This window comes from Pan paniscus, chromosome 11 (genome assembly GCF_029289425.2).
Source record: "Pan paniscus chromosome 11, NHGRI_mPanPan1-v2.0_pri, whole genome shotgun sequence".
NCBI lineage: Eukaryota > Metazoa > Chordata > Mammalia > Primates > Hominidae > Pan > Pan paniscus.
This window is the reverse complement of record NC_073260.2, coordinates 96,924,132-96,935,694: the sequence shown is the minus strand read 5'-3', so window position 1 is coordinate 96,935,694 and position 11,563 is coordinate 96,924,132. Positions and strand designations below refer to the sequence as shown.

Here is an 11,563-nt window from a genome sequence, read left to right as displayed (position 1 = left end):
TGACCTCATGTTCCGCCCGCCTTGGCCTCCCAAAGTGCTAGGATTACAGGCGTGAGCCACCGCGCCCAGCCTGTCCATTAATATTCTTATCCAGCACCAGATGATCTGGATCTTTCATGGCTCTTCCAGAATGTGCTGTACTTTTCCCATAATTTATCAAGGTTGGTCTCTGGTCACTGCATGCATGAGGACACTGAAAGGGAGATTGTTCTTCTGGATAGGCCTCATGTGAATTCACTTCTCTAGGATGGTGGTTGGTAACTAAGTTTGAGGAGCTGGAACGTACAATCCAGTCTTGTTGAATAAAAAGGAACTTAAAACTCAGTGAGTTTAGGTGATTTAAACAGTCACTCTACATGTTAAAAGTAGAATCCATAAAAGTTAGGTGAAGGTATGACCACTGAAAGGCATCTAAATCCAAACATAAATACAACATTTTTATTGGGATAAAAGATTAGCCACTTCAAATTGTTTTTTTCTTATTAGGTTTATGTGCTGAGTTTCTGAGCTGGATCCTTAGGAAATAACTCATCAGAAAAAAAGTTATGTGTCCAAAATTGTTCACTGAACCATGATTCAAAAATAACAACACTTTTAAACAACCCAATGTTCAGTAAGAGAGAATGGTTAAACAACTGATGATGCATCTAAATGATAGATTAACCATTTTCTTTTTAAAAAAAAAATCAACTAAAATTTATTTAATTAAGCATAAAATTACTTTCACATTTGTCTACAACCACAGTTAATACAGTTCTTGGCATAAAGACACAACCTTTATAATTTAAAGCCTCCCTACCTGCAAGATTACATATATAAAACTCCCATTATTGTTTATATAATCGTGGATTAGTTTATCAAATTAAAATAGTTATACTATCCAGAATAACATAAAATGGAAATAATTTACTCATAAGATTCATATTTAAATCATCTTTATTTAGAAAACACTACCCTGAGAATTATAATTCCATTAAGCTTCAGTGTGAGCAAAAGTGTAATCACTTAAGTAACAGCAGTTACTTAAACTGAAAATGAGATCAGTCAAAATTACTTTTGAAGAGAGCACAAATATTGTCAGGTTTCTTGCTGTGGTTCTGGATGTTCAGTAGCAGGCTCATTTGAAGGCAGAATCAGCCCTGCAGGGAACTCACTTCTACCTTCAGAATGTGGGGTTTATGGGGAAAAATCCAGGTTTTGGGGGAAGGTAAGGAGGAAACCCCTCGCTGGATAGACATTTCTCATTGCAAATGGAGCATGTGGTGGATCTGGGAAATCCCTTGGTGGAAAATAATCTTGAGAAGCTCCAAACATGGTTCCTGGAGGAGGTGGGGGGAAGGAGGTCCTCTTCTCATGAACAGGCCCCTTGTATCCCCCGGAAACGATGGACTTCTGATTGGAGCAAGAGGTGGAGGAGAAAAGTCAGGGCCAGTAGCTTCATTTTCAGCGGGGAGAGATGAATCAGGCACACTTAAATTACCAAGGTCATCTTCGATATCATTTCTACTGGATTCCATTTCTGAAAGCATTGACCCATCCACTTTATCCAAAGAAGTCATATTAAACCTTCTGAGTTCTGCTGGCCCAGACAGTGTGCCAGAATTAGAATAAAACCTGTCTTGCCTTTGTGGAGGAAGAGCTGAATCAGGATATGATTGTCCTGGTGGAAGAAACATCATCCTACGGTCCTGTTCCCATGGAGGTGACAGGGACCCAGTGTCAGAAGAAGCCCTGTGAGGACTGGTTAACCTGTCACATTTTGATTCTCCTCTTTCATTGGTAATCTGATGGTCCAGAGGATTCCCTGGACCTCTTGAGCCTCTTCCTCCTCCTCCTATTAGCAAAGATGAGAGTCTCAGTGGGCCCTCCAACAAAGTTGGAGGATAGAGAAAAGCTCTTGTTTAGGATAAAGGCCGACCCAATGGTGAGGGACCATATGGGGAATGCTCTCTGCCAAATGCTGTATTTGGAACATGAAGTGCATAAGGATCTTTTTCTAAAAGTTCAAATTTAAACTCTGCTTCAGTTAATTTTTGTCTGTTGTGAGCACTTTCTTTCCTTAAATCATTGAGGTTTCTTTCAGCAGTCCAAGCTGCCAACCAATTATTATGTGCTTTCTTCTCGTGGGAAATAATCCATCCTTGATAAGAATGAATAGTTCTCGCCAACTCTTCTTCAAGATCTTTGGCTCACTTTCTATAGGTCTCCAACTCTTCAGTGGCATGGTTAATCTTTTCGTGTACTTTAGAAAGTTTTTCTTCCTTCTCTAACCGGTAATTTTCATCTGTTAATTTCCTCTGGAGTTTCATTTCATTTTCTTGATAAAATTCAATCATTACTTTAAGTTTTTGTTGAAGCTTCTGATTCTCACTTTCAAAATGTATGTTTTCTGACTGCAAAGATGCTTGTTCAGTCTGAAGATTTTTAATATGCTCTGTAAGCTCTTCCTTTGTTTTATCAACTTCAGATAACTGACTATAAATTTGGTTTCTTTCTCCTTCTAAGGTTTTTAAAGAAGCATTTAACTTAGCAGCATAAATCAGTTTCTTCAGAGCTCCTTTTGGAGGATTATCTAAGTAAGCACCATTTTCCGATTCACTGTTCATTTCTAATTCCAAGTTACCATCATCCGTTATGTCTTCTCCAAGCATAGCAGCCTGATCTTTCATTTTTAGCAAGCGTTCAGAGTCTTGATGTGATTTTCTTTATCATTTAGAACTTGTTCTGCGTGTACTTTGGAGTCTTCAAATGTTATTTTCTGTTTATTAAGTTCACTCACTTGTTCTTTCCATACCTCAGCTTCTTGCAAAAGCTGTTTCTCGTTTTCCTGAAGTTGAGAATTTTCATTCAAAGCTTCTTTTATTGCTATCTTCAGTCGTTCTTCATTCATTTGAAATATCGTCAAGTTCATTTTGGCTTCAGCTACTTGTCATTTGAGGGATTTTGACTCATCTTCTAGAGACTGTATCCTTTTGCAAATATCCACCATCAATTCACCTTGTTCAGAATGTTTAGATTTCTCTTATTTTAACTCTTTTTCTAGACAGAGTATTTCATCCTCAAGTTGCTGGCATGCTGGCATTCTTTAAAGATGACTCTACTTCATAGCCTTCATACTCTTTTTGAACATGGCTAAATTTTTCAAGTAGTTTATGCTTTTCTTCAATTAGTCCAGAAAGCATTACAGCAAGCTTTTTTTCTCTTCCCACATAAAGCCGACTCCTAACCGATCTAAAACTTCTCCACACAAAAAAAGAGAACGGCAAAAAATCCATGTACAGCTGCACATATCACCAACTCCCATGGAAAACCATAAGGATTAGAGTCTGGTCTCACACTTTCAGGCAGTGCTGCCACAACCCTGCTTAGCTCCCCCAGGACCAGCCCCAAATACCGCTGAGGGCTAGCCCCAGGCTCCTCCATAGCGGGGAAGGCTGCTCCGGCGGTTGCCACAATAAACTTGGCCTGTGGGCGGCAGAGAACACGCAGCCTTCAGTCTGGAACCCGAATCCGCACGTGGCAAACGGAGCGGACCATTGTGGAGCCGGCTGCGGGGCGAGCTGCGGACACGGGCAACCAAAGGTCTCAGAGGCCCACGCTGCCCACCCCAGCCCCCTTGTTACACTTTACATCCTGAGGCAGCGCCTTTTATTATTATACTTTAAGTTCTGGGGTGCATGTGCAGAACGTGCAGGTTTGTTAGGTAGGTATACACATCGCATTGTGGTTTGCTGCACCCATCAACCTGTTACCTACATTAGGTATTTCTCCTAATGCTATCACTCCCTCAACCCCCAATCCCCCGACAGGCCGCAGTATGTGACGTTCCCCTCCTTGGGTCCATGTGTTCTCATTGTTCAACTCCGTCTTATGAGTGAGAACATGCGGTGTTTGGTTTTCTGTTCTTGTGATAATTTGCTGAGAATGATGGTTTATTGATTTGCATATGTTGAACCAGCCTTGCATCCCAGAGATGAAGCCGACTTGATCCTGGCGGATAAGCTTTTGGATGCGCTGCTGGATTCCGCTTGCCAGTATTTTATTGAGGATTTTCGCATCAAAGTTCATCAGGGATACTGGACTGAAATTTTCTTTTTTTTGTTGTGTCTCTGCCAGGTTTTGGTATCAGGATGATGCTGGCCTCATACAATCAGTTAGGGAGGATTCCCTCTTTTTCTGTTGGAATAGTTTCAGAAGGAATGGTACCAGCTCCTCTTTGTACCTCTGATAGAATTCGGCTGTGAATCTGTCTGGTCCTGGACTTTTTTTGGTTGGTAGGCTATTAATTACCACCTGAATTTCAGAACTTGTTATTGGTCTATTCAGGGATTCAACTTCTTCCTGGTTTAGACTTGGGAGGGTGTATGTGTCCAGGAATTTATCCATTTCTTCTAGATTTTCTAGTTTATTTGTGTAGAGTTGTTTATAGTATTCTCTCTGATGGTAGTTTGTATTTCTGTGGGATCAGTGGTGATACCCCTTTTATCATTTTTTATTGCATGTATTTGATTCTTCTCTCCTTCTTTATTGTCTGGCTAGTGGTCTATCTATTTTGTCAATCTCTTCAAAAAACCAGCTCCTGGATTCATTGATTTTTTTGAAGGGTTTTTCATGTCTCTCTCCTCTTCAGTTCTGCTCTGATCTTAGTTATTTATTGTCTTCTGCTAGCTTTTGAATTTGTTTGCTCTTGCTTCTCTAGTTCTTTTAATTGTGATGCTAGGGTGTCGATTTTAGATCTTTTCTGCTTTCTTTTTTGGGCATCTAGTGCTATAAATTTCCCTCTACACACTGCTTTAAACGTGTCCCAGAGATTCTGGTATGTTGTGTGTTTGTTGTCATTGGTTTCAAAGAACTTCTTTATTTTGCCTTCATTTCATTATTTATCCAGTAGTCATTCAGGAACAGGTTCAGTTTCCATGTAGTTGTGCGGTTTTGAGTGAGTTTCTCAATCCTGAGTTCTAATTTGACTGCACTGTGGGTCTAAGAGACTGTTATGATTTCCATTCTTTTGCATTTGCTGAGGAGTGTTTTACTTCCAACTATGTGGTGAATTTTAGAATAAGTGCGATGTGGTGCTGAGAAGAATGTATATTCTGTTGATTTGGGGTGGAGAGTTCTGTAGGTATCTATTAGGACCACTTGGTCCAGAACTGAGTTCAAGTCCCGAGTATCCTTGTTAATTTCCTGTCTCATTGATCTGTCTAATATTGACAGTGGAGTGTTAAAGTCTCCCACTATTATTGTGTGGGAGTCTAAGTCTCTTTGTAGGTCTCTAAGAACTTGCTTTATGAATCTGGGTGCTCCTGTATTGGGTGCATATATATTTAGGATAGTTAGCTCTTCTTGTTGCATTGATCCCTTTACCATTATGTAATGCCCTTCTTTGTCTATTTTGATCTTTGTTGGTTTAAAGTCTGTTTTATCAGAGACTAGGATTGCAACCCCTGCTTTTTGTTTTCTTTGCTTTCCATTTGCTTAGTAAATATTCCTCCATCCCTTTATTTGGAGCCTATGTGTGTCTTTGCATGTGAGATGGGTCTCCTGAATATAGCACACTGATGGGTCTTTACTTTTTCTACAGGTGGCCAGTCTGTGTCTTTTAATTGGGGCATTTAGCCCGTTTACATTTAAGGTTAATTTAATTAAGGTTAATTTGATCCTGTCATTATGATGCCAGCTGGTTATTTTGCCTGTTAGTTGATGCAGTTTTTTCATAGTGTCAATGGACTTTAAAATTTGGTGTGCTTTTGCAGTGGCTGGTACCGATTGTTCCTTTCCATGTTTAGTGCTTCCTTCAGGAGCTCTCGTAAGGCAGGCCTGCTGTTGACAAAATCTCTCAGCATTTGGTTGTCTGTAAAGGATTTTATTTCTCCTTCACTTATGAAGCTTAGTTTGGCTGGACATGAAATTCTGGGTTGAAAATTCTTTTCTTTAAAAATGTTGAATATTGGCCCCCACTCTCTTCTGGCTTGTAGGGTTTCTGCAGAGAGATCTGCTGTTAGTCTGATGGGCTTCCTTTGTGGGTAACCGGACCTTTCTCTCTGGCTGCCCTTAACATTTTTTTCTTCATTTCAACCTTGGTGAATCTGACGATTATGTGTCTTGGGGTTGGTCTTCTCGAGGAGTATCTTTGTGGTGATCTCTGTATTTCTTGAATTTAAATGTTGGCCTGTTTTGCTAGGTTGGGGAAGTTCTCCTGGATAATATCCTGAAGAATGTTTTCCAGCTTGGTTCCATGCTCCTCGTCACTTTCTGGTACACCTGTCAAACATAGATTTGGTCTTTTCACATAGTCCTATATTGCTTGGAGGCTTTGTTCATTCCTTTTCATTCTTTTTTCTCTAATCTTGTCTTCTCAACTTATTTCATTAAGTTGATCTTTAATCTCTGATATCCTTTCTTCCACGGGATCGATTTGGCTATTGATACTTGTGTATGCTTCACGAAGTTCTCGTGCTGTGTTTTTCAGCTCCATCAGGTCATTTATGTTTTTCTCTAAACTGCTAACTAAAGTTAGCAATTTGCTCTAACTTTTTTCAAGGCTCTTAGCTTCCTTGCATGGGTTAGAACATGCTCCGTTAGCTTGGAGGAGTTTGTTATTACCCACCTTCTGAACACTAATTCTGTCAATTTGTCAAACTCATTCTCTGTCCAGTTTTGTTACCTTGCTAGTGAGGAGTGGTGATTCTTTGGAGGAGAAGAGGCGTTCTGGTTTTTGGAATTTTCAGAGTTTTTGCACTGGTTTCTCCCCATCTTTGTGGATTTATCTACCTTTGGTCTTTGATGTTGGTGACCTTTGGATGGGGTCTCTGAGTGGACGTCCTTTTTGTTGATGTTGATGCTATTCCTTTCTATTTGTTAATTTTCCTTCTAATGGTCAGGCCCCTCTGCTGCAGGTCTGCTGGAGTTTGCTGGAGGTCCACTCCAGGTCCTGTTTGACTGGGTGTCATCAGCTGAGACTGCAGAACAGCAAAGATTGCTGCCTGTTCCTTCCAATGGAAGCTTCGTCTCAGAGGGGCACCTGCCAGATGCCAGCTGGAGCTCTCCTTTATGAGGTGTTTGTCAGCCCCTACTGGGAGGTGTCTCTCAATCAGGAGACATGGGAGTCAGGGACCCACTTGAGGAGGCAGTCTGATCTTTAACAGAGCTTGAACGCTGTGCTGGGAGATCTGTTGCTCTCTCAGAGCTGTCAGCCAGGAACGTTTAAATCTGCTGAAACTGCACCCACAGCCACTCCTTCCCTGAGGTGCTCTGTCCCAGGGTGATGGGGTTTTTATCTATAAGTCCCTGACTGGCGCTGCTGCCTTTTTTTCAGAGATGCCTTGCCCAGAGAGGAGGAATCCAGAGGGGCACTCTGGCCACAGCGGCCTTGGTGAGCTGTGGTGGGCTGTGCCCAGCTGGACCTTCCAGGCAGCTTTGTTTACACCGTGAGGGTAAAACCGCCTACTCAAGCCTCAGCAATGGCGGATGCCCCTCCCCACACCAAGCCGGGGCGTCTCAGGTGGACCTCAGACTGCCCTGCTGGCAGCGAGAGTTTCAAGCCAGTGGATCTTAGCTTGCTGGGCGCCGTGGGTGTGGGACCCGCCAAGCCAGACCACTTGGCTCCCTGGATTCTGCCCCCTATCCAGGGGAGTGAATAGTTCTGTCTCACTGGCGTTCCAGGCACCACTGGGGTATGAAAATTAAAAACTCCTACAGCTAGCTTGATGTCTGCCCAAATGGCCGCCCAGTTTTGTGCTTGAAACCCCGGGCCCTGGTGGCATAGGCACCGCTTGTTATCTCCTGGTCTGTGGGTTGCAAAGACTGTGGGAAAAGTCTGGACCAGAGTGCACTGTTCTTATGGCACAGTCCCTGACGGCTTCACTTGGCTAGAAGAGGGACCCCTTGTACTTCCTGGGTGAGGCAACACCCCACCCTACTTCTGCTCACCCTCCATGGGCTGCACCCACCATCCAACCAGTCCCAGTGAGATGAACCAGGTACCTCTGTTGGAAATGCAGAAATCACCTGCCTTCTGCATTGATCTCACTGGGAGCTGCAGAACGGAGCTATTCCTATTCAGCCATCTTGCCAGCAAAATCCTTTTCTTTTCCTTTTTTTCGAGATAGGGTCTCCCTCTGTCACCCAGACTGGAGTACAGTGGTGCGATCACTGCTCACTGCAGCCTCAACCTCTCCAGCTCAAGTGATCCTCCCACCTCAGCTTCCTGAATAGCTGGACCCCAGGCATGCACCGCCAAACCTGGCTAATGTATTTTTATATTTTGTAGAGACAGTCTCCTTGCATTGCCCAGGCTGGTCTCGAGCTCCTGGGCTCACGTGATCCTCCCGCTTCAGCTTCCCAAAGTGCTGGAATTACCTGGTCAACAATTTTCTAATTGTTAAAAATAATATTAGTTAAAAATAAAAGTTGATAACTTTATAGCAACTTGAAATAAAATCTATGAGATAATGTGAAAGTAAAATGCCAAGATACAAAGATGTAGATTTTTCCACCAGTAAAACAAAGATTCACTAGGAAAAGGAGGAACAGAGGGAAGCAATCAGAGGACAATGTGGTAAAGCCCAAAATCTATCACTTCAGTGAAGCTTGAAATATAGACAAATGAAAGGCAAAAGAGGCAGGAAAAGTTGCACTGCAATTCATTCATCAACTTTAATGCACTTACTTTGTAGATCTCATGAGGAAATAAAAAAAGAGATGGTTTAAAAATGTCCCTCCACAGGCCCTTGTCTATACAAGGTCACAGTTTCATTGAGGGCTCTTTGTAAACTTGGCAGCATTTCAGTTATTAATATATGACATTAATTTCTCAACAAGATTCAATTTATATTTTAAAATAATAGGACTTTCTAGAACACACATGCTGCACATACAGTGACCAAGTATTTGAATTTTAACAGGTTTTAGGACTGTTCCCTGCCCTTGAATTGAGTTTTGTTTAAAGCAGTCTGAATATATCTTCTCTAATAGCAAAGCAGAGGATAAGCATACACCAAGGACTCATTATTTTGCCACTAAACAAGTTGCAAAAACAATATTTATTAAGCTCCTGGGAATATGTGTTAAGAACAGAAGGAGTTACTCAAAAGATGTCGTGGTTTTGCAAGATGCATCCCTTGACTTTGAAAGTGAACTGGCAAGGTTGTAGAACAGAATTAAAAGGCCAAAGGGGGTTGAGAAATTGTATTTTCTATTACCAGTTTTCAAGCAGAACTTCAGCCAACTTGTCCTAGAAAAATGAGACATCTGTTTTTAATGACATTCAAAGAGGCATGTTGTAATGATATTGAGGAATGGCTTTGTGAGTGGACAATCAATATGTCTGCATATCAGTGTTATTGCATTTGAAAAAACATTGCTTAGTTATAGAAAAACTTTAAGGATTAAAAGTCTCTGTGTTAGGCACTTGCTCTGGGGTGGCAGTTTGTTTCTCAGGATTTCCGTGGTCTGTGTGCAGGGAAGCAAAACACTCATACCACAAATTGTGTATACTGATAATGCACATACATGCTTATATTAATTAAAAAACAAACTATAACCATTTTCACACAGGACACCATAATTAACCATAGTTTTATTGTTAAATAATGAGCTAAATATCTTCAATCTAGTTGTAACATCTTAGAAAACTTAGTCATTTCATTTATTTCTTTATTTAATGAATATTTATTGAAACTTTATTATATATGCAAAGTAGTATTTAGGTACTACGAAGCTCTACAGATGTACGAAAAAGGGTTCTGCCCTCAAACAAACTTGAGGGCCAGGAGGAGACACAAATAACACATCTATCAGGGACATATGTAACAGAGGACTGAAAGGAGAGGTATCCTTCACAGCTGAGCTGTTAGGCACCTTGAACTTGGCCTAATAGGTCAATAGTACTTCTGGTTAAGCACATTCATTCTCTCAACAAACGTTTATTCAGTGACCATGGGCCAGGCACTGTGCTGGTAATGAATCAACAGTGGTGAAGACAGACCAGATCCAGGTCTCTTTAAGCTTACAGTCTGATGGGGACATAGGTGTGAAACAACCACTAAGTAAAGAAAAAATCAAATTATCACAAGTGCTGAGAAAGAAAATGTACTTGATTCCTTGTGCTCCTGTAACAAAATACCACAAGCTGGGTAGCTTGAAACAACAGAAACTTATTCTCTCACTGTTCAGGCCAGAAGTCCGAGATCAGAGTATTAGCAGTCTTGGCTCCTTTTGGGGGCTCAGAGGGAGTGATGTGCCATGTCTTTATCCTAGCTTCTGGTGGCTGCTGACAATCCTTGGTGTTCCTTGGCTTGTGGCAGCATAAATGCATCCTCTTCCTCCATTGTCACATGGGGTTCTCCCTGTGTGTCTGCCTCTGTGTCCAAATTTCTCCACATTGAATTTAGAGCACACTCTAACTCAGTATGACCTCATTGTAACTTCTGCAAAAATTCTAATACTGAATAAGGTCGCGTCCACAGGACCTCAGATTAGAACTTGAATTTATTATCTTTTTGAGGGACATGATTCAATCCACAACAGAAAAGAATAGGATCACACAGATAAAAGTAGTATGAGAAGAATGGACATTTAAGCTGATTCCCCCAAAAAAGGATCTGGTTGCTCCATTCTAAAAAAGCCTTTGTTCCATCGCAAATGTTATGAAACGAAGGAAAGCAGAAGTTTCCTATTCCTCCAAAAGGGATTTTTGAATCCCCTTTGCACATTTCCTTCACTGGAGACATGAGGATCATGGTTCAGGAGACGCCATTGAATTGTCACTGGGATTGGTTAATATTTGGAGATGCAACCACAGTACTTGCAACCTACAGTCACGTAGAACTCTTGAGACAGTCCCAGTTCTCCCAGTTTCAGTTATCAAAGACAAATGTGATTATTTGGATCTTTGCCTTCAACCCGGACAAAGTTAGGGCTTGAAAGGACATTGAATATAGGAAATAGGGACTCAGTATTCTAATAATGAAGTTGGTATCACTCTGATAAAACATCTCAGGAATGCTCATGTGATTCTGAGGGTGAGAAGTTCACTCATCGTTGCCGTTGGACACAGCCTGAATCAACTCTCACCCTGAAGGCTGGCAAGGATGTGAGTCTTTTGTGAAATAAATTTTAATTGAAAAATGATATCTTAAGAAAACCTCATAAGCACTAGCATTCTACCGAAAGATACTTTTTAGGCTGTTCTACTATGGGAAAAGGTCGGGGGTAAACTATTTAAACTTATAAAGAGAAGGTTCACCTCAAGATTCACCTTTGTTAGTACTGTATATCATTTTGCTATCAGAACCTGTTTTTTGTTTGCTGTTATGGCCAATTATACAAGTGAGTCTGGAAAACATTCAATAATTCTCATTGCTGTAGTATATTATATCATCCATTATTGACCTCTTCTCATCAACAATAAGACTTGAATCTGTGTCATTACCTATAGTGTCTTATTTAGTCGCATTATCTGTAGCATCTTATTCTTACTATAGAACCACTTCATACTTCTGGACATGGATTTATAGATGCACTGCAATGAAATTGTGATTAAAAACAATGATCAAAGCCTAAC

The 11,563-nt window shown here is 41.0% G+C and overlaps 1 pseudogene; it reads right to left on the bottom strand.

The window, feature by feature from the left end:
- Positions 1–960: 960 nt before the first annotated feature.
- Positions 961–3,423, bottom strand: LOC100983284 (melanoma inhibitory activity protein 2-like; annotated as a pseudogene).
- Positions 3,424–11,563: the final 8,140 nt, after the last annotated feature.